Source organism: Anser brachyrhynchus, assembly GCF_964034855.1.
Source record: "Anser brachyrhynchus genome assembly, chromosome: 3".
NCBI lineage: Eukaryota > Metazoa > Chordata > Aves > Anseriformes > Anatidae > Anser > Anser brachyrhynchus.
The window spans coordinates 29900759-29925451 of record NC_137696.1 but is presented as its reverse complement, the minus strand read 5'-3'; the positions used below and the strand labels follow the sequence as shown (position 1 = coordinate 29925451).

The window sequence follows — 24693 nt, the reverse complement described above, 5'->3', positions numbered from 1 at the left end:
CGTATCATGCTAATTCTTACACATTACTGCTTAGTTATGATCATTCTGTTTGGCTTGGCAAAATAGCTATAAAAACAACAGAGAACTATCACTGGGGAAGAGGGGGGACTTAGATCATGTTCCCATGTCATTTTTCCATGATTTCTGTTAAAACTATAATTCCTGCTAATAAATTGTTAGGACCCATAAAACTATGGTAAGAAAAATCTGCAAGATGGAGAAAGAGAACATAAAACCCTTCCAGCTAAGATGGAGCTCACATATATAAAACATGCCATTAATATTGCCATTTCTTTGCACTTCTGACCTTTCTCTGCTGAAGTAGTCATGATACCTCCCTATTGTGAAATGTATAGAAATACACATATAAAGATATATATGCATATATATAAAGAATACTCTTCAGTGAAAGAGTATTTTGGTACTGTATGAGAGAGATGTGGGGAGCATGTTATAGGTCTGAAACTGGACAAATAGCAGTGAGATAACATATCAGAATGGTATTTTCATATAGGAGAATTCCAAGGACTCATATTTCATTCTGAACGCAAAGAAAATGGAAGTTCTCTTACAGCAAAAATCTTGGGCAGCACCTATTGCCTCAAGGGGGCTGTGAATCATAGGTGATGTGAAAGCCTATGCTACACAAGAGAAAATTTCAGTAATATTTATTTTTATCATACTTATCTCAATCCAAATGCGATATTCTTTATACTATGCAAAGGAATGTGTATGGAAGGAGACTGTCCAAGAAAGAAAAAATAGTTGAAATTTTCACTAACGAGGCACACAGAGAGTAAAAGGCCCCAGAAAGGTAAAGAAACTGCCTAGGCAAGTGAGCAGCAGAACAAATTTCTTCACAAGCAGTCCAGCATTCCCTGCATTGGATCATTCAGCCATCTACGGAAACCAGCCCCTCTATGGGTAAACTTTGTTAGCATTTCCATCCATCACTACAGTGTTCTTTGATCAAGAAAATGAAAAAGCTTTGGGGGATGGGAGAAAAGAGTAGATTTTTTGTAACAATCCTACTAGCCCTAACTGATGTATTCCAATATGAACAAGGTCTGTTTGGCTTGGTCTGAAACTCTCAATTCATGCATACAACTCTCTAAGGTTCCTAAAACTCTTGCATAAAATGTAATCCATACTCTAGCCAACTATTTTACAAACACTATTCTTAGTATGAAATGGTTAAAAATCACTAAAAATTAATATAACATCAAGAATCAAATTGTTTAGAGAATCAACTATATCTACATTTTGCTAACAGTAAACACTAATTAACAATATCTGCTGGCATTAACATACATCAAAACTGTCCCTTTTCCTCTCCTGGGCATGGCACTGGAAAATATCAGAACAGCAAAAATACTTGGAATGTTTCTTACTATTTTTTTTTTATTAATGATAAAATATTGGATGTCAACGTGCAATGCTTTGTGCATTGCATCAGACAGCTCTAACAGTAATTGTGATGAATGGGAGTGGAAGGGCCAAGGTTACAGGCATTTAAGAAGGCTCTGTGGATTGAAAATATTAGGATTGATTAAAGGTCAAATACTTTATGGATTTATCAGTGTTGTATACATTTTCTCATGACACAGAATCACTTACACTAGCTACAAAATGAAATAGAAAAGAGCTGAAAATCAGATCATTTTTAAGTCTTTAACTTACATACCGGCTTAGCCACTGAGTGTAATTAACGGCACTGAAATGTTTTGATTAGTCAAGCAATAAGCCAGCCAAGCCCCCACACCCCACCCTCCAATAATTCCTTTAGCTCCTTGCATGCTCATAGGTAACAGTCATTCTCAACTAATATTCAGTGTTTACAAACATACCAGCTGGAAAAAGACGTGTTATTACAATGTTATTTAAAAGCTATTTTCATTTAAACAGATAAATTTTAGTCAATAGGCAATCTCTAACATGATAATTCATCCGTGCAATATCTTCCTTGCTTACTGGGGAAATAGTTTGAGATGGATATCTATACATTCATTATCTTTGATGCCAAATGCAGACAAGTAAGGGGCTGTCTCCATTTATTTCACAGTGCAGCTGAACTGGCCTTCCTGAAGTCTGTATGTTGATTAGGACAGCACAGAAGCAGCTCAAAACACAGCAACCTGTGAAAAAGGCCTTTAGACCTGGATCTTTCAAACATTATGCAAGATAACTGCCAGTTTTGGTAACACCAGGACTGAACCGATAACTCAAACGCCAGAACATATGTAAATAGGGAACTTTTCAGAACCTTTTTAAACAAGCAATATTAGATCAACTTCAGTGGCCCTATTTCTTGTGCTTCAGAGCCTGGTGGAGATCTGCAACAGGAGGGATCACTGCTTTTGGTAAGCTCTGCGCAATGTTGCTCTATATCAATGGCCCATCAAGGAGCTTTTTGGTGTCTTCTCAGCACAGCACGACCTCCACGTTCAAGTCCTTGATTGGGGCAGTGCAAAGCAGTACACTGCACCTTTTGAACTGTAAAAAACTGAAAACGCTGGAAGTAGAAACTTGATAGGAATCTCACTGTTGTGCTTTTTAGGATAGTCTTCGCAATGTATATGTCATGCATTTGCACAGCTGGCAAATACCTAGGGCAACTGAGGAAAGAGAAAGGAAGGAGAGGGTTTTTAAGCCAAGCTTTTCTTTACATAGGTCATGATTTCCGTCTGTTCTGAAAGGCACTCACAATGCTGAGCTCCTCCCATACTACTGACAGTCATGTTCACCAAAGAAATCCTTCCCAGTTACCTGAGTTTCCCAAAAGATGGCATAAATTGCTGTGTAACTTACCTCCTAAGGCTCAGCATGGAGAAATATTCATCACCTTACTCAAAAGATCCAAGAAGAAAGGCCCCTGTGGGACAGACCACTTGTAGCTAGATTAAGCTCATCTGAGCTGAAAGCACCTTCGTTTGCACAGGATAGTTCTAGTATTAGCCTTGTGTTCTTTAATAACTGGGCAAACCTTGTTCTCAGGTACCTGAGGGGTATGAGATCCAACCCCAAAGGCTTTTCATTCATGAAAAGGATTGAAAGGGCTGTTTGAAGTGCGTGTCCGTCTCTTCTCTAGGTCAACAGCAGTGAAGAATAGCCAGTGTGTGCATTGGGGCCATTCACAGGGACCTCTACAAGGGATGGAAGACTTTTTTGCATTTGAACAACTTCATCATTTGCCAATTCCATCTCCTGCAAGAAGAAGATGGTCTTCCTGGTTTTCTGAGAGTATGGATATGCATCTTCCAATAAATACCTGCCCCTGTAACAAGAGCTTTGGGATGCTTGCAAGAGAAACAAGAGTTAACACAATAGAACGGAGGAAACCAAGTTTAAATTTTGGTCTCTAGCATGTGTCAAATTGTTGCAATTATGATTCTATTAAATTTGTAGCAAGCTCCCAGCAGGTGGACACATGAAAACACAGACCTGTCTCCTAAGCAAGGAAGCTTTAAAGAATAACACCCACTTAATAGTATAACATTTGATTAAAGCAGGCTTGAATATCCTAGCTGTAAAGATTAAGCACAGACATGTGTGTCACACGTGATGCAGTGAGTAAATGATGTAATGTTGATAGACCCATAACAACAAAAAAACATTCCAATACTGCAATTTGGCAGGAAGTTTGATACCATAGAAAATACAATCACATGGATATAACTTGCATGGTGTGTGAATCAGTGTCCTGTTAAAAATAATATTTATCAGAAACTATCCAAAATATTTAATTACATTTCAAAACAACTGCTTTCCTTTTAAAATAGCAATTCTTTAAGCAGGTCTTTACTGTGCAAGCTAGCTTTCATAGTTCATTGTGGTAGGGCAATGTTTCACATGCAGTCATTTATCATATCCTTGTCATTAAAAAAAAAAAAAAAAGCTTTAGCAGAAAAAGAGGTCCAGCATGATTTTGCTTTTTTTTAAAAATTCAATTTAATTTATATCACAGGATCCTTGCTGCACTGAGAGTTTTCAGGGGAACTGAGTCATTCAGTGGTCCCAACATTTGCTGGGTCAGGAGTACCAAGAAAGCTGCAAATTTTAAAGAAACTGTGGTAATAAGCAACATGGTTTTACCAAAGACAGATCATTCAGACAAAGCTTGTAGCTTTGTTTATAAAGTGAACCAGTCTCACAGACAAAGGAAGATGTCTCTGTCTAGGCTTCTGTAAACATTTGATACAGGGTCAGAGAGTAATTTACTAGGAAAAATGGAAAAATAATCAGGATTAACAGGGAACTAGCTAAGAGGAATTAATATCTGAGAAGTTTTATTGGCTCCATAGGAGGCTACCCATGGAGCTGATCACAGATTAGTTTTGGGACTGAGTATGTTTGATGCTTGCAGCAGAGTCCTTAGAATAACGATGTGAAACTGTGCTGATAAAATTTGCTGATGACCATGATACTGGCAGTACAGGAGTGTCAGAATGACATCTTAAAAGACCTTGAGGTCATACAGTTAGTGGAAAGGAGATTAAGTTGCATTGTACGAGATGCAAGATCATGTATGGAAAGAGAAATAACAAGAACGTATGATGTAAGCAGCTGCCAGAAACAGGTCCTCTTTGGTTGTTCCTATGGACCTGTGCATTTAAATCAAACACAGAATGCTATTGAGCTGTCACCGCAGTGTAGCCCTCAAAAAAAGCTAAACAGGATGAACCCAAGCCTTATCCAGCAAGGTATGTCCACAGTGAAACAGAAATGCAGGGGTTGCACAAGCTATTGCAGAGATCAATCAGTGTTAAATCATAATGTAAATTGTTTTTGACAACAGTGCTTAAAGAGCTTGCCAAACGAGCCATGGAGAAGGCCTTCTTGCTTCATCTACAAGAAGCGTCACATTTACATGCTCTCATCCTGATGGGGGACTTCAACTACCCAGCTGTCTGCTGGAAAAGCTACATAACACGCAGTAAGCATGGAGTGCGTTGAGGATAGCTTCCTGGTCCGGGTAGTAGACAAAGCAACCAGAGGAGAAGTGTTACTGGACCTGGTGCTCACCAATGCAGATGAACTCATTAGAGGTGAAGACTGGAGACAATCTGGGCTGCAGTGACCATGCCCTGGTTGGGTTTGTGATTTCAGGGAATACGGGCATGGCAAAGAGCAAAGACAGGACCCTGAACTTCTGAAGAGTGAACTTCCAGCTGTTTAAAGACCTAGTGGATGAGATCCCCTGGGACACTGTTCTTAGGGACAAAGGAGATGAGCAGAGCTGGCAACTCTTTAAGGATGTTTTCCTTAGACCACAAGAACTTTCCATTCCCTTGTGTATGAAAATGAACAGGGAGGGCAGACAACCAGGATGGCTGAGCAAGGACCTGCGGAGCGATCTGAGGCATGAGAAGGAAACGCCCAGGCAGTGGAAGCAGGGACACGTGGCCTGGGAAGAGCATAGGGATGTTGTCCGGATGTGCAGGGATGGGATCAGGAAAGCCAAGGCACAGATAGAACTGAGCTTGGCAAGGGGTGCAAAGGATAACAAGGGATTCTCTATGTACCTTGGTGGTTTTGATGTAAAAAAGCTCAACACGAGCCAGCAGTGCCAGCTTGCAGCCCAGAAGGCCAACTGCACCCTGGGCTGCATCACCAGAGGAGTGGCCAGCAGGGCAAGGGGGGGTGACAGTCCCCTCTGCTCTGCCCTTGTGAGGCCCCATCTGGAGTGTTGCTTCCAGCCCTGGGGTCGCAGCACAAGAAGGATGTGGGGCTGTTAAAGCGGGTTCAGAGGAGGCCATGAAGATGACAGGACAGAGATGAAACTTCTTGCACTGAATGAGGTTACCTGGTCACTAAGCACAACCTGTCTATGGCTACACCAAGCTCCTCAGCTGAAAAACAAAGTGTGTCTGAGAGTTTCTCAGCTGCAGGGCTGCTTTTTTTTTTTTTTTTTTTTTACCACACCAAGCCCATTTAAAACTTAGCTTAGATAAAAAGCCATGTACTAATACCCACAGAGTAATTAATATATTGTTAGGCTTCAAATACCCAAAGAGCAGGTGGATTTGGGGTATCTACACTAGAGAGCCAACTTCCAAACTTTAAACAAACTGTAATCCAAAATGCTTAGGGACAGCTCCGTAGCCGATATACCACTTGCCGGTTTGAGTCCACCCCTAGAAATTAAAATATTTTTTCTCAAGCTTTTTTTCTAAACGACAAGCAGGCCTAAGCTCAATTTGTTTTCACATGAAGCCAACTTGGAATATTGCTCCTAAATGCTTTCTGTGCATGGCACAGTTAAATGACAAGGACATCCGACTTCCCAGTTCACATGCCATTTTTGAAAATGCTCATATACACACCAGCAAATATTTAAAGGTTTGCGACAATATGAGAAATTCACACTGACAAAGCTATCCATGAAAAGAAACGTTTGTGGGTCTGTTGGCTCCTTGCTTTCAGATGAAACCTACAAAACATTCTCATCCCCAGGGGTCTCTTAATGGCGATTATCAAAATCCATAAAATGGGCATAGTGAGAAATCCACAGCATACATCCAACACTAGAAAGGAGATATTAGCTAGCACGGAGAAACAAGGAGTTTTATTGTCTTGCACATATCATACTGTGCATGCTTAATTCATTTATTTACTTTTTCTTATAGTCTTATCCTTTTATATTATTACAGTGCTTCAGAAAATCTCAAGGTCTAGGGGGAAGTTTAATGTTTGCTGTACTGGGATCATTTGAAGCCACGCATTCAAAGAGGACAAAATCACTTTTAAGTCTGCCTGTAGGAAATCTATCTTGGCAACCAGACAACTAGAATTAGTTATTAAAGGCATGTCAAATGAATAAAGACACCTCTGTAAGGAAAACCGCAAAAGCATTTACTTTTTCTAATATGAATAGTGGGCTAATACCAAATCAGCTTTCATTTTCCACTCTCCCTTCACCTCCTAGACCAGAGGTCAGATCCAATAAAGACTAACGCAACTGAAAATCATTTTGTTTTTTTGCATCTATTACATAGCAGATGTATATTAAATAGCACTGCCTGGAAATGAAGCAAACTCACATAATCTGATGTGGCAATCTCCTTGTGGAACTGGTTCACTGCAAGGCAAAGAAGTCTGTGGTATTATTAAAGGTCAGGAGGCACACCAGAAAGTGTGTGTTTTTTTTTTCCCTTCAGAAAAAAAAAAAAAAAGTAAGCTTTCTAGTTCTGTAATGAAAATTAAGATACTGAGACAACTATGTTCAGGATCAGTCTACCCTTTTTCCTTACACTGAAAAAAATCCCTTAGTCAACCAGTAAAGACAAAATAAGTATTTTCATGGCTGACAGAGTCTGGAGAAGTGGGAAATATTCCTGGTTTTACCAAAGATTTGCTACGTGATGCCTTCTAAATTCCTTAGATCAAAAGAAGGGACTTTGGGATCTTCGGGATCTTCCTCTTTATGGTGCCTACACCAGAAAGCAAGACCTCTGTGCCATGTAACTGTTACATCTGACCCTGAAACTTTACTTGAAAATGTGCAATTTATGTACATACCTGCTGTTTTAAATCTTTCTTATCAGAATACAGTCAGATTTGACCAAGATCCAAAAGCAAGTGTAATCTTTTTCTAGACTTCTTTGTTAAACGCTGGATAATGTCTAATCAGAAAGGAGCCAGAAAACCCATGAGTGAGCAAATGACTATCCCAGTCTGGTATTTGTTGAAAGAAGCATCTACAGATTGTGGTTTTAGTTTGATCCACTTAGTCAGAAATATTTATTTGGAACAAAGTACCATAAAAAATGCTCTAGCTGTAGATACGAAAATAAATAAATAAATAATAAAATAGGTGAACTGTTTTGACATCAGGTAGCAAACACAGTTACTAAATTTCTCAGAACTGAACACTATCGAAGGCCTTCTTTTAGGAAAAATATACTCCTTGTAAGACATGCAAAATAATTCACCTGCTTAATCAGATACAAGGGAAAAATAAAAAACATGGGAAAAGGAAATCTTGTGGATGGAAAAATACTTCTACTACTTGTAGAAGATGCAGGATAGCTATCAAACTCTCATTTAGAATGCCTTGGAAAAGTTCCACCTCTTAACCAAAAAAAAAAAAAAAAAAAAGGGCAACTTTCAATTTAACAGTTGAGTAAAACATAGCCCAAAGGTGTTTCCAGCCTTTCAACAACACATCAGCTACATAAACCTTTCCATACTTGCTAGGTATTAGCCTTTTCATGACTTCCCAGAGGTTAATTTCTCAACCTTCCTCACTGAGTCTTAAAGCTCAATATCATATATGCCACCAATACCCCTTGCATTGTCCCAGGAAGGAAAATTCTCAGCCATACAACGTACCAAGGTAAACACTGGAAAAAATCATCCCTGATTTCTCATAGCATGTGTTGACTTTTCTTCGCATTACACTCACAGTTTAGCTCCAAGGAATTTCTCTATCACTCAGTTCAGATACAGCTAACAGAGGGAATCCAGCTGAAATGCCTGTTGAAATTAACTCTTTGGAGCCAGACAAAACTGCCAGGTAGGATATTCTCTAAGTCTTTTCTCGTTTCTACTCATAAACAGCAAGAAAATATCATAAAGTCATCTAGTTTGACTTTGACTCTTTCTAATGTATGCATACCACACAGCACAGAATTACCTTGGGTGCCTTGGTATTGAATCTACTGCATTCTGTTTTACTAACATGTATTCCACATGTCCCCAGTGTCAACTTGAACATGTCAAGAAAGGAGAAGTCACCACTTATTTGGTATTTTGTTAACTTTGACGAACTTTTCTGCAGCAATGACCATCAGTCCTGAAGAGGTAGGATGATAACTGCCTGGCATGTACCTTCACACCTCTCTATTTCCTGACTGTTGACCACATTACCCTGATGCAAGACCTGAGTACTAGAGGCCTTTTTCAGTTGTTTTTCATCTCCTGGAATGGTACAAAGCTCCATTTCTGAATCTTATCTCTTTGTTGATATGGAGCTCACTATAACAAAGGATTTGTTACATACTGCAGCTCCCAGATTGTCAGCAAGGGTGCGATGCATTTATATGAAGACACCACTCTATGGCAATCACCACAGCATATCAAAATAGAGGCCCACTGCTCCTATGTAGGCCATCTTTGTCTTGAAGATGAGAAATAATAGCCCAATATTTCAGCAGTAAATCATATAATTATTTAGATTTAAGATAAGTTCCTTCCTAAACCTCCTGTAGGAGGCTGTTTTGTCCTGAAGCATGAAGATTTAAACCTTCTCTATCACAAATTTGAAAGTACTTTTATTCAGATGAGTCTTGAACATTTAAAAAAATCTAGTTGATAAAGCTTTTTCCTGTTTTGTTATCTTTGCTGCATGAAAATATCACGTGGAACATAGGTATGTAAATAAATATAGTGCTTTTGGTGACTTTTTTATGGGTATCACTGCATATTTACTCACAAAACACAGAGCTGGTTCTGGATATCTCTGAAACACCTTGTTGTTATAATGAAGATCTCTTTTACTTTGAAAGCATGCTCAGAGTGTGTGGCCTGCTGGCAGTCTACAGTGCTATTCTGCTATTTCAACTTCAAAGCAGTCACCTTTCAAAAAGAGTGGCTAGTTGTACTCACAGGGAGAAAACTACTGATGCTAAGGGAGGAGATATCCCATTTAAGCAAGCCTGAAGGAAGTATGTTTACTGAATGAAAAAAAAAATCTAAATTTTCTTGTGAAAATCAGTGAAAGTAGTGCTCTGCTCTGTAATGCTGCTCTTTATACAGGGATCTCTTCAAGAAACGGCCATAGTACAAGGCTTCAAAGGAGCAGTTGCAAAATTAGTTTGATGTTAACATGCTGCTTATCACACACACATTTTTTCTGTCAAACTTGATTCACAGCCAATCAGATATACCGCAGGAAATCAGGGAAGGAAGGAGGGCTCCTAGCATCCCTCCTTCTACTTTCCATAGGGCACAGTACAAGGAACACCACTCTTTCATTTCAACAGATTACACCAAACTTCCACATTATTATAACTCCACCACTGAGCATATGCTTAATTTCCTGTGCATCCACAAAGTACCAGTGTCCAACAAGGCTAGGCAATACAGCTTGCAGTATTTTCTCACATACCAAGACAATAAGGAACCACGTAAGTTGTCCAACAGATGTCTGCTGTTGTGTTTTTAATCACAGAAGGACAAATCTAATAAACTGAGAATTTTTATTATGCGTTTTAAGTTGTTGTCTCTAGTGCTTACAATGACATTGCATATCTGCTGTAAATTGTGTAGCAGTAAATTAGAAGAGAGACAAAAGGAGTAGATCCAAAAGGCCCTCCTATTCCCCTCATTAGTATTTTGTGGGCTTAGAAACAAAACAAAATAAAATTAATGTGCAAGAGGGCATACATGCCACAATGGGTTTATAAAATTAATTTCCCAGCCTTCTGAATCCCCTTTACATTCATTGATGCATCTCCCTCACTATTCAAAACAAAGAAAAAACGTACTACAATCTGAACTGCTGAAAATGAATACATGCTCGAATTTTAGGCTACTCGGTTCTAGTTTGTTTGTTAAAATAAAAGCAAATATTTCAGAAGGAGGAATATGTGCTTGAAACAATTTGCTCACAGCATTACTGATGGAACATGACATCTCAGAGAAGGCAGTATGTGAAGAAGTGGGGTTTAGTCACAAGTACAGAACTGTATTCTACATCATAACCTGCCAGACACGTGAGTAAATAGGTAGAAAAGTAAATCGTCAGGGAAAGATAGTGCAGTGTCATGCATTATCAGAGCAGTAAAATAGAAGGTGTGCTTAATATTTCTTCTATAATGAAAGGGGAATTTTTTTTTAATTATTTTTTTACCCAGGTTTAATAAAGAGGTCTTTGTAGTTTTAGAACTGCAGAATGATTTCTATTATTCTGATCTCCATTTTCTTCTCATTTTCACTTAAAACATGAACATTTTCTACACAAAAATATCTGAGTTTTTCTAAATGTGTGCATGGTCATGCTCCATACCTATCACCTCTTGCCACTGCCATTGGAAACGACAATGCCTAAGACAAGCTCACACTGCCAATTTGCAAGCTGGCAAAAAAGCTGGTAATGGTAACATGAAGCTAGCATTAACACTAATGTGATATTGAGGGTTTTATACGCAGAGCAGTTTTTCTCACATTTTTTAATCACAAGTTATGACTGCGAGAGAGTGTGGCTATTACCAAATAGATTCTTTCTGTTAAACTTCCTTTTAATATATTTGAGGCTCTGCACAACCCCTAAACATTAAAATAAAATAAAATAAAATAAAATAAAATAAAATAAAATAAAATAAAATGGTAGAGAGATCAGTGCCACTGACCACAGCAGTCCCACAGAAGCAAACTTTCCACAGATCTGAAGAACTAGTGATAAACAGTTTTGTCTTTGGGTCATACATACTACAGTTCAGGAATTATGATTCCAGTTCAGCACACATTTAACAAAAACTGGGTTGTGTGAACAGCATAGAATAGCACAGAATAGCATAGAATAGCATAGAACTTTGTGACTATCACAAACTGCAAACTTCACAGGCAATCACAATATTGCAGAATCCCAGACAAAGGCTATGATTTCCAGTGCACACTATAGTCTCTTTTATATTTTTGCATTTGTGTGATTTATTCCTATTCCTAACTGAATATTTCACTTCAGCTCTGGATCGACTGTATATTTCTAATTTTTCATAATAAATGATACAGTATGATTACTCTGCATTTCAGCTCAGTGCTTTCCCGGTGGTAGTGCACTAACACTGGCATTGCTTGATACTGCAGGGAGAGCAGAGGGAAGACAACTGCTTCAATTCAAACCATGTGAAAGCCTATAGCTGCACGAGTGCCTTGTTCTGCTCGACAGTCCAATTTTGGAAGACTGTTTGAAGAAGTAATGCAATCCATTTGCTCTGTTTCTCAATAATTAGGGCTGACAGCCCTGCACTACAACTGCTGTACACAACATTAGTGCTGAAGCTTTACTCACAGTAACGTACGGTGGGGGAGGTGGCAGTGAACCTTATTTTTAAGTAGCTTGATGCTCTCAAGTTCATTGTTCCTTCTCCCTTGTATGTGTTCCTTCCTCGGGAAAACGTTAGCAGCCTGCCAAACCAGCAACAGAACAGGAACATTATGAGCAGAGACCAATGCTGCTGGCAAAGCAGCAACAGCCACATGTGATAGCTGAGAACCCCCAGAGCTGTTTTAGCAGGTGAATTGGAGGGATGACAGCCATGCTTCAGCATGTAGATTACAATGCATTGCCTGTTTACTTGCTTATATTTTTCTTTCCCATTCTCAGCTTCTCCCACTGTGAAAACAAGGAAACATTTAAACTTGTAGCAGGAACTCTAAACAGAGTTACAAGAAGGTAAGGACCTGCACCTTAAGATACGTATAGGCACACTGCCCATCTCTTGGGCAGATCCTGAGTCTTTTGCAGGCATAGACAGGCAAAAGGCTAGAAGCTCATAGTGCCCAGGCCACCAGCTAAGACCAGACCCAATACTGCTGTACAGCAGTGTAAGAGCAGACCAAAGGGACCCAGCACAGCTTATGTGTATACCTCCTCAAGCTGCCAGTAAAAAACATAAAAGAAAATGAAATGTCTCCCTCTCCAGTGGTAACAGAATTTGGTGCTGGAACTGTTAGCCTGGAGAAAAGGAGGCTCAGGGGAGATCTTAACAGTGCCTATAAATACCTGAAGGGCAGGTGCAAAGAGGACAGAGCCAGGCTCTTCTCAGTGGTGCCCAGCACCAGCACCAGGACCAGAGGCCACAGGCACAAAGCGGAGCCCAGGAGGTGTCCTCTGAGCACCGGGCAGCCCTTCTGTGCTGTGTGGTGATGGGAGCACTGGCACAGGCTGCCCAGAGGCTGTGGAGCCTCCTCCTTGGACATGTTCAACATCCAACTGGACACGGCCCTGGGCAGCCTGCTCTGGGTGTCCCTGCGTCAGCCTCCAGAGGTCCCTGCCAGCCTCAACTACTCTGTGGTTCTGTGAACAGAATTTGATAGAAACACCCCTCAAACCTGTGTGTAAATCCCATTCCTAAAGCCATCCAAACCACAGAGAAACTATGCGTAAGAATGTACAAAATCTATCAACTAGACAGGTCTCAGTTTGATGCTAGTTTGCCCAGTGGTTGCCTAACTAAATCAAAAGTAAGACAAACCAACTTACTACATTCTAAAAGAAGTTCTGTTTCTAAGAGTGCACATAAGGAAAGGTGGAAACAATTCCCTATTCAGGTCCCTAATGCTTAATTCAAGCGCCCAATTCACTAATGATGTTGCAGACAGACATAAATTATCTCTCTTTACTCTTGAGTGAATGGAGAGACACAGAGGTTATTCACACTGAGGCTTTGCCTTCGTCACAGAGCAAAGGTTTGCATTTTACTATGGGGTGTACTCATCATCTCAGTGAGGTTTTCCTGCTAGAAAAAAAATCACAAGAAGGAGGCACCATACAGCTCGTACCTATCTGGCAATAAAAGTTAGCATTATGTGTCTCCACTGGGATTCAATGCGAACAATGAAATGCAGTGGCTAGTAATTATTTGTGGGATATGTATTTTAAATGGTGAAGAGCAGATTTACTTCCTGATGTAGGCTGGCTGGATAATAAAATAGCAAAAGCTGCTGTGAAAGTAACCTGAGAATAAACACGCTTTCTGCCAAGCCCTGGCCATGATATCCTTATATATTAGCATCATCAGTTTAGAGACTTCATTGCCCTCCTGACTTTCTCAGAAGGAGAGGATATGTGGCTAACCACTTCTCCTGCGTTGTGTACTATTTGTAAAGCATGTCCAGAATTATACTCACTGGTTCCTGATCAGTCATTCTGGCGTAAGACCCAGGTATCTTCTGGTTACTACCACTTCTGTCATCATTCTCACCTTAGCTGGTTATACTGATGAAGGCATTGGTTTCAATCTCAATACCACTGTAACTCATACTAGAAGAGCCTCACTACTTTCAGAGTTACTCCTATCTGACACTAGTGTAAGAGGAGAGACTTGTTTGTATCTATAACTTAAAATGTCTCTGCTTGGGAAACATCAGAAATCTGATCTGAAAGATAAAACAAATTTTTTAAATGCAGACTAGTCCCTTGAAAAGATTTGCACACACTTGCCACACTACCACTTTGATGGAGCAGTTCAGACATTGAAACAGTAATGTTTTTTGACCTTTTAATCAATTCCATTTTGCAAGTACTCCATCTGAGAACCACAAAGGCTATTTACGGGACCCATTCTCTGGAGCTGATGGAAACTTTCTGTCAAATAAGCATCTGCAGAGACAGATAAAACACATAACGACAGGTTACGTTTGTGGAGAATCTGAATGCATTGAAAAAATAAACCTGGACCTGAAAGCAGATGAGTTAGAACAAAAGGACCCAGGAAATATGTAAGGCAGCAGTTAGAGCTGTATTAAATAGAGCTATTATATAGAACTATAAAAATATTGAGGAATTTAATCAAACCAGACAGTCTAATCAATGAAAAGCATGCCACATGCTTTCTGAATAATTGCATTTCCCTCCCCCCACTTAAGGTAATTGCATTCCTACAAAGCTCAGAAGTCTAGGGCTACCATCATTTTCGTATTTGTCACATGGGACTTCATCCTCATTCTCCTGAAGTCAGCAGCAGCCATCAGTGATTTCAGTGGAATCAGGAAGGACAGTGATGATGGATGAGCAAGTGACAAGTGGATTTCCAGCACAAACAGCTCCATCATCTTATCTTATTGCCTTTCCCTAGAAGAAAGAGTTACCCACTTGGTGACATAGACGACCTGAGTATGTCTTCATGGTAATGTGTACTTGGACACCATGCAAGTAGGTGTCTTGTGCACCACTCTCCTTCTCAATCTGGTGCAACTATGTCATTTACTCAAAAGTGGTGAGGAGACAAGAATTAAGTATATATACATCTTAAAGCCAAGTTGGACAGAAACATGGAAACAAATTCATTCATTAAACAACTACACCAATGATAGTTATTTACCAGTTCTGTATCTATGGTGCTTTAATCCAGTGAGATGGGTGAAATGCTTTAGCGATGCTTCTGATCTCACATCTGAACCAGTATCTAGAGGTGTGATGTTAAATCAAGCTATTGGGCATAATCTAAACAAAACCAATGAAAAATAAACAATTTTTATTTGTGTGTATACCTACACTTCCCAACACTACAACCCTTAGCAGAAGAGGTTAGGTAAACACATCTTACACACCTATGTTTTCCCATGTGCCAGTAAATTATGCTAGTCATACCACATGAGGAAGAGCTAGACCAGTACAAGAGCACTACTTTTGTGCATCCTTTAGGATTTTAGGTCCAGTGTTTAGAAAGAGTGTTAATTGTTATAAACTCCTGCATGGACACACGGCTGAGTACCTTGGGCTAGCCCTACTGTAGAACAGCATCAAACTCTCCACGCCTTTGATCAAATATTCCAACGGACAATCCAACACTAATAACGGGGACACTGGAATTACCATATTTTCCTGGCTGGCAGGCTAATGCCATTTTCCTGATTGGAGATTACAGAGATTTAATTAAAGCTACCATGTTTTAATAATGAACTCATTTAATACAAAAGCTGCTTTGGAAAAGGACAGTCAGTGTAAATGGCAGTCTGTGTCTGGGACCTTCATTAAGTTCTTTTGTAGCTAAAACAACAATTAAGCCTTTGTTAGTAATGTCCCTGCAACGGAACAGTGGCAGTGAAGCTGTAGGAGTTAACTCTTTCATTCTAAATCATATTATTGATTCCCAATTCAATGTTTTTTTCAGCTATAGTAAAATAACCTCCAGTGGACTTTACACCTCTACCTGACAACTCTTAGCCAAGATTTGAGTAAACGTGAGTTCCAAACTGTTTGAAGGAGTAATTAAAATAGAGGCAAAATTGGAGTGGGCTACTTTCATTAAAAAGAAAAATGCCTCTCTTATAGACAGTATTATGTCCTATAATCAAGGTACTAATAGGTAATCAGAAATTAGTTTGTAAATAAAGACTATTTCCCCTTTTATTCGCAAATAACAAATGCAATGTCATTTGTATATACATATGCAGAAAGTAAGGATGCTTCAAAAATTTATATTTAGAACTACCTGTAGTCTGGCATATGTACAAAATAGACTCCAATGTTTAGAAACTCCTTAATGAATGCCATATCTCCTACAGGCTTTCTAAAGCCTGCTCCTGTTTTAGAACAAAGAACATTATGCAGTGCCACTCAGTAACATCCAAACAGCTTCAATCTCAGCTTTCTCTCAACTATCAGCTGTTTTTCCTTCACTGTTTCTCCACCTATTAATTTCTCTTCTACTTGTTCCCCATTTGTCTTTTCTTTTTCCACCAGAAATGGGGAAGATGAATTTTACTTTAAATCAGAAAGCTGCTCCTCTCTGCTCTTTATTTTGTTCCATTGTGCCACTCACATCCTGATGGTCTGACGATATACTTATTCCCATATACTTCCCTCATCTGGGTTTGTTTCCAGTAAGCCTCCCAAAAGCACTGTAATATTTACTAGCTTACATTTTGGCATACATGAAATGTATAATTGTATTTATATTCATGCCTTTTGTATATATACATCTACAGACCTTGAAAATGTTACAAGTGTTTTTCCTAAGCTTTTTCACAATTTGACCTTATTGGTGTTACCTGCTTTCAATCCCTGCATGGCTCTTTTTTCATCCATACCATTATAAAAACAACACAGAAACTTAAAAACAAACAGATGCAAAAACCCACCAACCAAAAGAATCCTCTATTTAGATTAAATAAATGGCTTGAAATACATCTATTTTGAAATATGTCTCAACTGAATTTTATTATCATGCCCCCTATCAGCAGTGGTATCATTTGCTTTGGAAAGCAGGTTGGTGATTTAGTCTCTGTGGTATTTATAGATATTAATACTATTATCAGCTCTTTTATATAAACAGCTGTTTGTTGTTGTTTTGTTTGTTTGTTGTTTTTTTTTTTTTTAACAAAGTAGTCTCAAGCACAGCCATATACATAGGATTTACACGAGGAATGTTCTAAGAGAGAAATGCGACATCAAAATAATGTCAACTGTTTCAAAAAAGCCCACATATTAAGTTAAAGCTGAGGTTCCATTTTAATTATTGTCTGTTCAGAGGCACTCTTCCATAGATTTCAGAATAGCTCCTGATCACAGGTAGTAAATGTACAGTGTTAAATAGCTAGAAACACCTAGAAGAACTGCATTTAAAATACATAAAAGTCAATGTGAGTGGATTCTATAATGTACATTTTAAAAGGCACATATTTTACAGCAGCTTTTAAAGTTCCCTCAATCCAAAGAGAATTTAGAGACTTGATTCCCTCCAAAACACAATAGAAGAAAGACCAATTTAAAGCACAAACTTAAAACCAGGCCCTTAGGTCATCACAGAGGTTACTGACCCCCCTCTGAGGACCCTTCTCGCTGGAAGAGCAAGCACCTGAACCGGGACAGTTGGTTAGGTAAGTCTTTTAAAAATGTGGCCAGAACATAAAATAAAACTTCTGATGCATCCTTTAAAAAAACAGTACTGCCTATATACAACCAGTGCTGCCAAACTGTATAATAGATAAACGCAGAACAGAAGAATACACCCATTTGGAAAATACAGCAAAACGGTATTAAATTGTGTAAAGCAATTAGAACCGAACCTTTTCATTCTTTTCAGATTACTGAACCATGTACGGCTATTCAATTTTTTTCAATTACAACATTGTGCAGAGCTATATATTTCAAAGTGCTTCTCTAGGAACTAATATATAGTTCAACCAGGGTGGTATCCACAGTGTCACCACCAAGGGCAAATGGATAAAGTTACCAGAGGGAATTATTCTTTTGTGGCAGGTTGATTTAGTCTTTTTTAAATGACAGCAGCTGAACAATCAACTCTTATTTTTTTCTGTTACTAACAGGGAGATGTTAGGTGGGTCAGCCTAGTAATAAAGTTTTTCTGTGAGAAGAAACTGCCAGTCTTGATAACAAAATTACAGCATTGGTAATAGTAGATAGAAAGACGAGGAAGTCCTTGGAGTTGCTCAAATCCGTCATTGGAAATAATCTATCTGCTGTGTTTAGGGACAGTGTTTTAGTCAGCAAAAACAATTCTTTTACAGTTAATCAACTCTAGTATTACTTTTAAATTCAGGGTGAGATTTGAGAACAGAAAAAGGGGCTTTGAACACCAAGGGATGTGTAGCTAATGTGTGTAGCATTAAAAATTAGTCCTAATAGCTAGAGATTTGAGAGAAATAACTTGTCTCTGTTTACGTATTTGATAAGTAGCCATAACGTTGTATACTTCCTGTGCAATATGGTGTCCTGCCCCTGGGACAGCAAATATCAATAGATAAAATATAAAAAAAAAAATAAACTCTCAGTAGGATACTCACAAAGAGATCATCAAGATGATGGCTGCCAATTTGTCAGCAGCTTGGAGCACCTGTCACCTTAACTCTAGTTGAACTCACTCTAACCTGAAAAGCAACAGTCCCAAAGCCTGAGGTAACTCCAAGGAGGATTTCGGTTCCTTCATGCACTGGGCCGACTCCCATCGAGCATGACAGGGTGGCGATGTGGGGGGACATTTCTGCAAGGCCGGCAGAAGTTCAGCAGTAAAACCAAGCTCTTCTCTGCAGCTGAACTCAGCAGGGCTTCTGCCTCAGCCCCTGCTCCAGCAGCTCTCCTGAGCTTTATCTGATGTCCTGTAAGTTTGGTCCAACTGGCCTCTGGAGTGGCTGCTCCTGCAGACCTGTACACACAGGCGAGACACTGCCAGTGCAAATACAAGGCATCCTCCTACTGGCTCCCAAAACCTTCTCCTTCCTCCCACGGACCCAGCAAGCTGGCTCACAGGGAGGCCTAAGAGACCCAGCTCAGCTCTCGGAAGCAGTCCTAAGCAAGGCTGAATCTCAGAAACTCCTCACCCCATGCTAAAGAGCTATGCCCAGACTATACTCCATTTCCATAGCCAGTGGAGCCCAAGTTCTTCTCCAAACAATACAGTCCAGCTGCTTGGTCTACAAGCTCTGAGCTGTGCACCTACCAGGCCTTTCATGAACCCTACCTCCACAGCAAAGGAAGTCATCTTAGAGACAAACCCATTCCCTGGATCACTTCATACCCTGCTGGGAGCTTTCCTCTTACCCAGAAGAGGTGTTCAAACACTTGAGTAGCTTGAGCTGCCTGTTTTTCCATTAAGTTCATGCTCTTGACATGGGGCACATGGTTTTGGCCTAGTAAAAGATGCTTTTTCCCCAAGTACAATTACAAATTTTATACTCAACAACTTTTTTACCCATATATGCTGAGAAACCCTTAGCTGTAAAACTTCCATTTCACGTGTTGCCTACGGCCTTTTCTGAAGCACCACTGTGTTGACAACATTACCATAGTGACTACATCTAAACTACTGCCTCGCTGATAAACGTAACTGAGTTAAACACAGAGCACTATTTCTACATCTGTATTCTGCTTTGTGTAGAAGTTTTGCATCTACTTCTGGCTTAGGGACTCCTGTGTCATGTTTTATGCAGCTACGTAGCTTGGCTGAATTGAAGCTCTTGCCCCTGTATTCAGGACTTGCGAGAGTTATACCAACACCCCCCCCCGGCCCTTGTCTGAGTCAGCCAACAGCTAGCAAATTGTTTCCAGATTAATTTACCTGCTGTGATAGTGTTCAGTGCTCCCCTGAGGAATTCCTCTTGTTTAGGGGCACTTTTATAACCCACCTTCACACCGTGCACTCCTCGTGAACACGTCCAAACTCTCTCTAGGTGGTGGTAGCTCCTCCAGTTCCTACATCTCCTTCCAAATGCTGGGCATTGTCATTACTCAAGACTGCAGCAAAACAAATAACAGGCTTTTGTGTATTCAAGCTTCAGGTTTCACCTGTCTTTTGATCATCTACCTTTTCATTGTAAGGTTTTAGATTTAACAACATATCAACATAGGTATCTTTTTTTCTGCTCCATAAATGTTATTCTGCCCAGCAAATTGTGAATGCTTCCCTAGGACTGCTTTCAAGACTTCTGTTTCTCTATGAGCTTTTTCTCCTCAGTATCAATATGGATGTCATCTGCAATTGCTCAGGACAAAAGAGATATTGTTAGAGGTCTGTTTCATGTCAGAAAGGACTTTCTACCTGATTGCAAAACAAGTTTACCCATAACACAACAGGTTGTGCCAAAGGACACTATTCCCCATAACCAGCACAGTGGCTAGCACGTTCACAGGGAGCAGGCTTCATGCATCAGTGCTTCTCAGCCCCAGCTAGCGATGTCCTAACTACTACAGTGACTAAGAGGCTGAGGTCCTTTCCCTTTCTTGCCTTTTGACAGAGGATAAACATACCCTGACCTCATAAGATTGAACCCTACATGTGAGACTATCCCAATGTTGTGCAATCCTGTCCAGGATTAGTCAGAGCCCAGAGAGAGGGAATTATGAAGACTTTCAGTTAAGGAGTGCTGCTTTCCATTCACATACTTTTGGACCGTGTGCACAGAATCTGGTCAGTTCTGACTGACTTTTTTATTATTTCTTTCCTTCTCTCCCTCCCTCTCTCCCTCTCTCTTTCTTTTAACAAAACCTCAGGTATGGGCTTGAAAATACACTGAGATTTCAGTGAATCACTTGGGAACTCCCAGCTCTGCAAAGCACTTGAAGGATTACATCAGTCTGGAGAGAGTAGAAATATAAAGTGTTACAGAAAGATATTGTGAAAGACAGTTATGCTTAAACTGCTTAAAACAGAGACCTACGGGAAACCTGTAATACTTACATCCATTTTAACAGCCTGGCCTTACTAGGTGGAATTCATTGAGAGAGGCTTAAGAGGTGTGATGGAGAAATCCAGGCTCAGTTATAAAAAAAAAGGCTCAGGCAGTAGAGGCTGAACAGACGTGGCCCACTGTGGTGATTCTCCATCACCTGGCTGCTGAGCTGTGAAGCAGGAGTGGCATCGTTCCTATTTAGTGGCTGTAAATATACTGGCAAAAGTGAAAGAAAATCAAAGCCAAGGGTGAAAGGGTGGGATCAAAATAATATGAGAAAGATTGAATAGCAGAGATTTTATTGCTTGCTAATGGATTTAACAAACCCAAATATGTGACACACTAGAGCATCCCTGTTGCCTAATTGTAAAACCATATATTTTCCAAAAGCTAGGGAAAGCCGTCATAGATATAGCACTATTGTAGTCTTCTCTTGTAAAGCAATTAAATTGCACCATGAAGAAACGTTAACACTGGAAAACTAAATTTATATAGAGAACTGGGTGTCAACCTGGGGGTTGAATTTACTGCAGGCTCCTAAAGAGAAGATCTTTGAAACCAAACCCAAACTTTATTTAAGCATTTCTGTCTTGTTAAAGTATTTTACAAGGTGTTACCATATCCAACTGAATTTCACACGCAAATGATGTCATTTGCAGCCACACTTCAGGAAAAACAAGAAATTGTTTAAGAGGAGTTTTATGATAAGCCACATATCAGAATTAAAGATAATGATAATACACTGTAATTACTGCATGCTTTTCTAAAATCTGCAAGTGTCAGTAAACACTGAACAAGATGCTATAACACAGGGAAGATACCACAAGGGAAGCTCAGGAGTAGTTTTTCAATGCATTAACTGCTCTAATAACACTTAGCACTGCCCATTGCCATGGCAGATTTTCCCTTGAGCAGAAATGTGGATTGGAAGCATGTGATGCAGCAGTTACAGAAGAAGACCTGACAGGCTGTGTACTGTCACCCTTGGCCAGACACACTTACCCTCTCCCACATAGCTGTGTCCATAGCTACCTTCTGCCATCAGTCTGGAGCCATGAGCCTGAGTGACAGGGCAGATCCCCGTGGGAGGCATTTGCTTGTGCTCCCTGCAGCCACCATGCGTGGTGATAATCTGGGAAACTAACCCACGGCATCTCCAACCCAGCCCATTTCCTGTTATCTTGTTCCTGTTGTTTTGCTGTGTGGCTGAATTTTTCAGAGGTTTCTGCTTCCAGGCTCTGGTGATGGAGGAGTCCAGTGCTGGAGACTGATACAGCGTCTGGGTCATGGGGGCCATAGACAAATGGCTGCTTTACCAGCTGAAAACACCGTAGAAATGAGAAATGTAATTACGGATGAGTTCTAACTAGAAAATAAAGGTATAAAATACTCTCCTGCTAGTCTGGGTGTCAGCAGGTCTGTTTTTCTTTTGATCTGAAGCAGATTTGCAGGTGCCAGGAACGGTTCAGAGTCATTTTTTCTCTCAGATCCTGGTATTGTTCTTCCATTTTTCTCAGTCCGACTGTATCCCTGTAGACATTGGGCATCTTCAAATTGGACCACACTCAACTGCTTGCTTTAATTGGTTTCTAGCCGTCTTTTCACAATTTATCATCTCTCGAGTTTCCACCGCTGTAGTTGTTACATATTCTGATTTCATACTTTGTTCTCCCTCTGACATATTTGTCTTAAGAAGTTTTTTCTTTACATCGGACACTTCTTGAAGAACTCGTAGCTTTACTGCATATCTATTTCATTTAAAGCTGTAGTTTCAAGTCCATGGAGTAATGCTGCTGATATCACTGACTTGATAAATTTCTCTTTTGATGACAACACATTTTTTCCACAGCCAGTGCTGTTGACTTTTTCTAGCACTATACATATAGCGTATCATTTTTATCTGATGTCCACCCTCTCAACAGAAACACCAGCGAAAGTACCTTTCTACATTTCATTTTTTTTCCACAATTTCATTGCTGCTTCATTTCAGCAGTTTGGCCACTGCTTTTCTCCCACAATGAAGCCACTTTATGGCACCTATTACTTACTGCAAGTCTAGACCAGCTATACCAAATTTCTAATGCATCTGAAGGACATTATCAGTAACGTGAACATCCATACTGTAAACCTAGCCACATGACCAAGAAACTCAGCCCTTAGTGGGGCAAATGCCATACTTTACAATACAGTAGTCACCATGAATACATGATGACTTTTCAGACATTTGCTAGACCAAAATTTCACTCTAAATGATAGAGAACACTTCCCTTTCTATTGAGAACCTTACATTGTCAAAAAGTCACTCATTGTCCTCACAGCGTTTCTTCCTTTGGAAGAGAGCAAAAGCTGCAATGAGAATTAGAGCTGGGCTATGTGGAAATGGCATCAGTAATCTGACATAGTCAATAATGAGTAGAAACAAAACAACTAAGTTTAGAAAATTAACAATTATCTCATCATGTTGTTTCATTGTTTTGTTCTGCCACCACCTTCTTCCCTTACATAGCAGAGCTTCTTTTTCAGAACTTTACATACAGCTGTGGTGTTGCCTGTGAATGTGACTTTTTGGAGCAGTCTCAGGAAGGAGAGGCTAATGTGCACACACCTTAATGTTGTTCTATACCATCCCAGATCATGAGATTATCTGATAATATTGTATTCCTAGATTCTTTTTTTTATTTTTCAAATTATTCAAGACCACATTTTTTTTTCAAAAATAGGTTGACAGCATGGCATTTATCTGATGTATTCTGGTCTTCTGAAGTTCAGTAATATGAACACATTCATCTCAATGAGATCTACTGCTGCAAGGTCTCATTCAGCATTACCCCAGTAAAGGACAGGAAAAGATGCAGCAGACCAGGTCAAGTCAAGCCTTCAAAGCATGGGGAAGAATAGCTGTATGCCTTCCAACAAATTCCCTGTGTGCAAAGAAAAAGAGATCACCGATGCTTCCTGAGAGAAAAGCCTTCCTCCTATTGCAGTTACAAGAGTGTGTGAGGGAAGGAATAGGGGGGGGGCAGGGGGGGGGGGCAGGAGGATCACACAGGATCTACATGCTAGAATGTGCTTCAGGCTCCAAACAGACATAATCTGTCCCTTGATTCCAGTCTCTCAATTCATACCTGTAACTTCCATCAACAAAAATCCTGAAATATTTGCAGTAAGCACTTTTGCACATTTGGCTATTAAAATCAGCGACAAAAAAGAAAACCAACGTCCAATTTGCACCAGATGCTTCCTCACCATGTGGTGGGCATTCCTGAAAGGGAGCATCAACTTGCTGCACATTGATTTATAGAACTGTTTTCACTAACACCATGCTTCCACAATGCTGAATAAATTTTCTGGATGATCTAAATCAAATAGACTTCCCAAACTATGTTGTTGCATGCATGGTGCAGAAGAAAACAAACATCTATATCTTCACTGTTTTCCTACAGCAAAACCAAAAATGAAGTAATTAGATTAATTAATAAATGCAACAAGACATTTAATTCTCAGTAATTTTATTTTCTACTGCAAGAGTTCTTGCAAATCATCATGTAAGATACATCTACTCAATTACTATCAACTTGTCTATGGAAAAGGCTTATTTATAGACACATGACAACTAGCACACAGGCGAATGCCAACAGAAGAGGGTTATCTTGGTTTGTTTGGCAGGGTTGGATGTTCTTTTTGTAATGGTGGCTTTTTAAAAATAATAAAACAGAGCTTTCCTGGCAATTCATATGCCTATAATTCATAAAACCTGTAGTCTGGTAGTCTTAAATGGCTATCCAGGGGTTGAAATAAAAGGAAAATGATCCCTGTGCCACTGAAACAACACAAATT

The 24693-nt window shown here is 39.7% G+C and overlaps 1 protein-coding gene across 1 annotated transcript in view; it reads right to left on the bottom strand.

Moving 5' to 3' along the window:
- Positions 1 to 24693, bottom strand: part of LOC308192121 (uncharacterized protein) — a gene marked incomplete at its 5' end in the record, with an annotated part of 233436 nt that overhangs the window by 117170 nt on the left and 91573 nt on the right. The window contains 3 exons of the mRNA XM_080585356.1: positions 12014 to 12129; positions 14223 to 14326; positions 21859 to 23777. The remainder of the gene's footprint in view (positions 1 to 12013; positions 12130 to 14222; positions 14327 to 21858; positions 23778 to 24693) is intronic.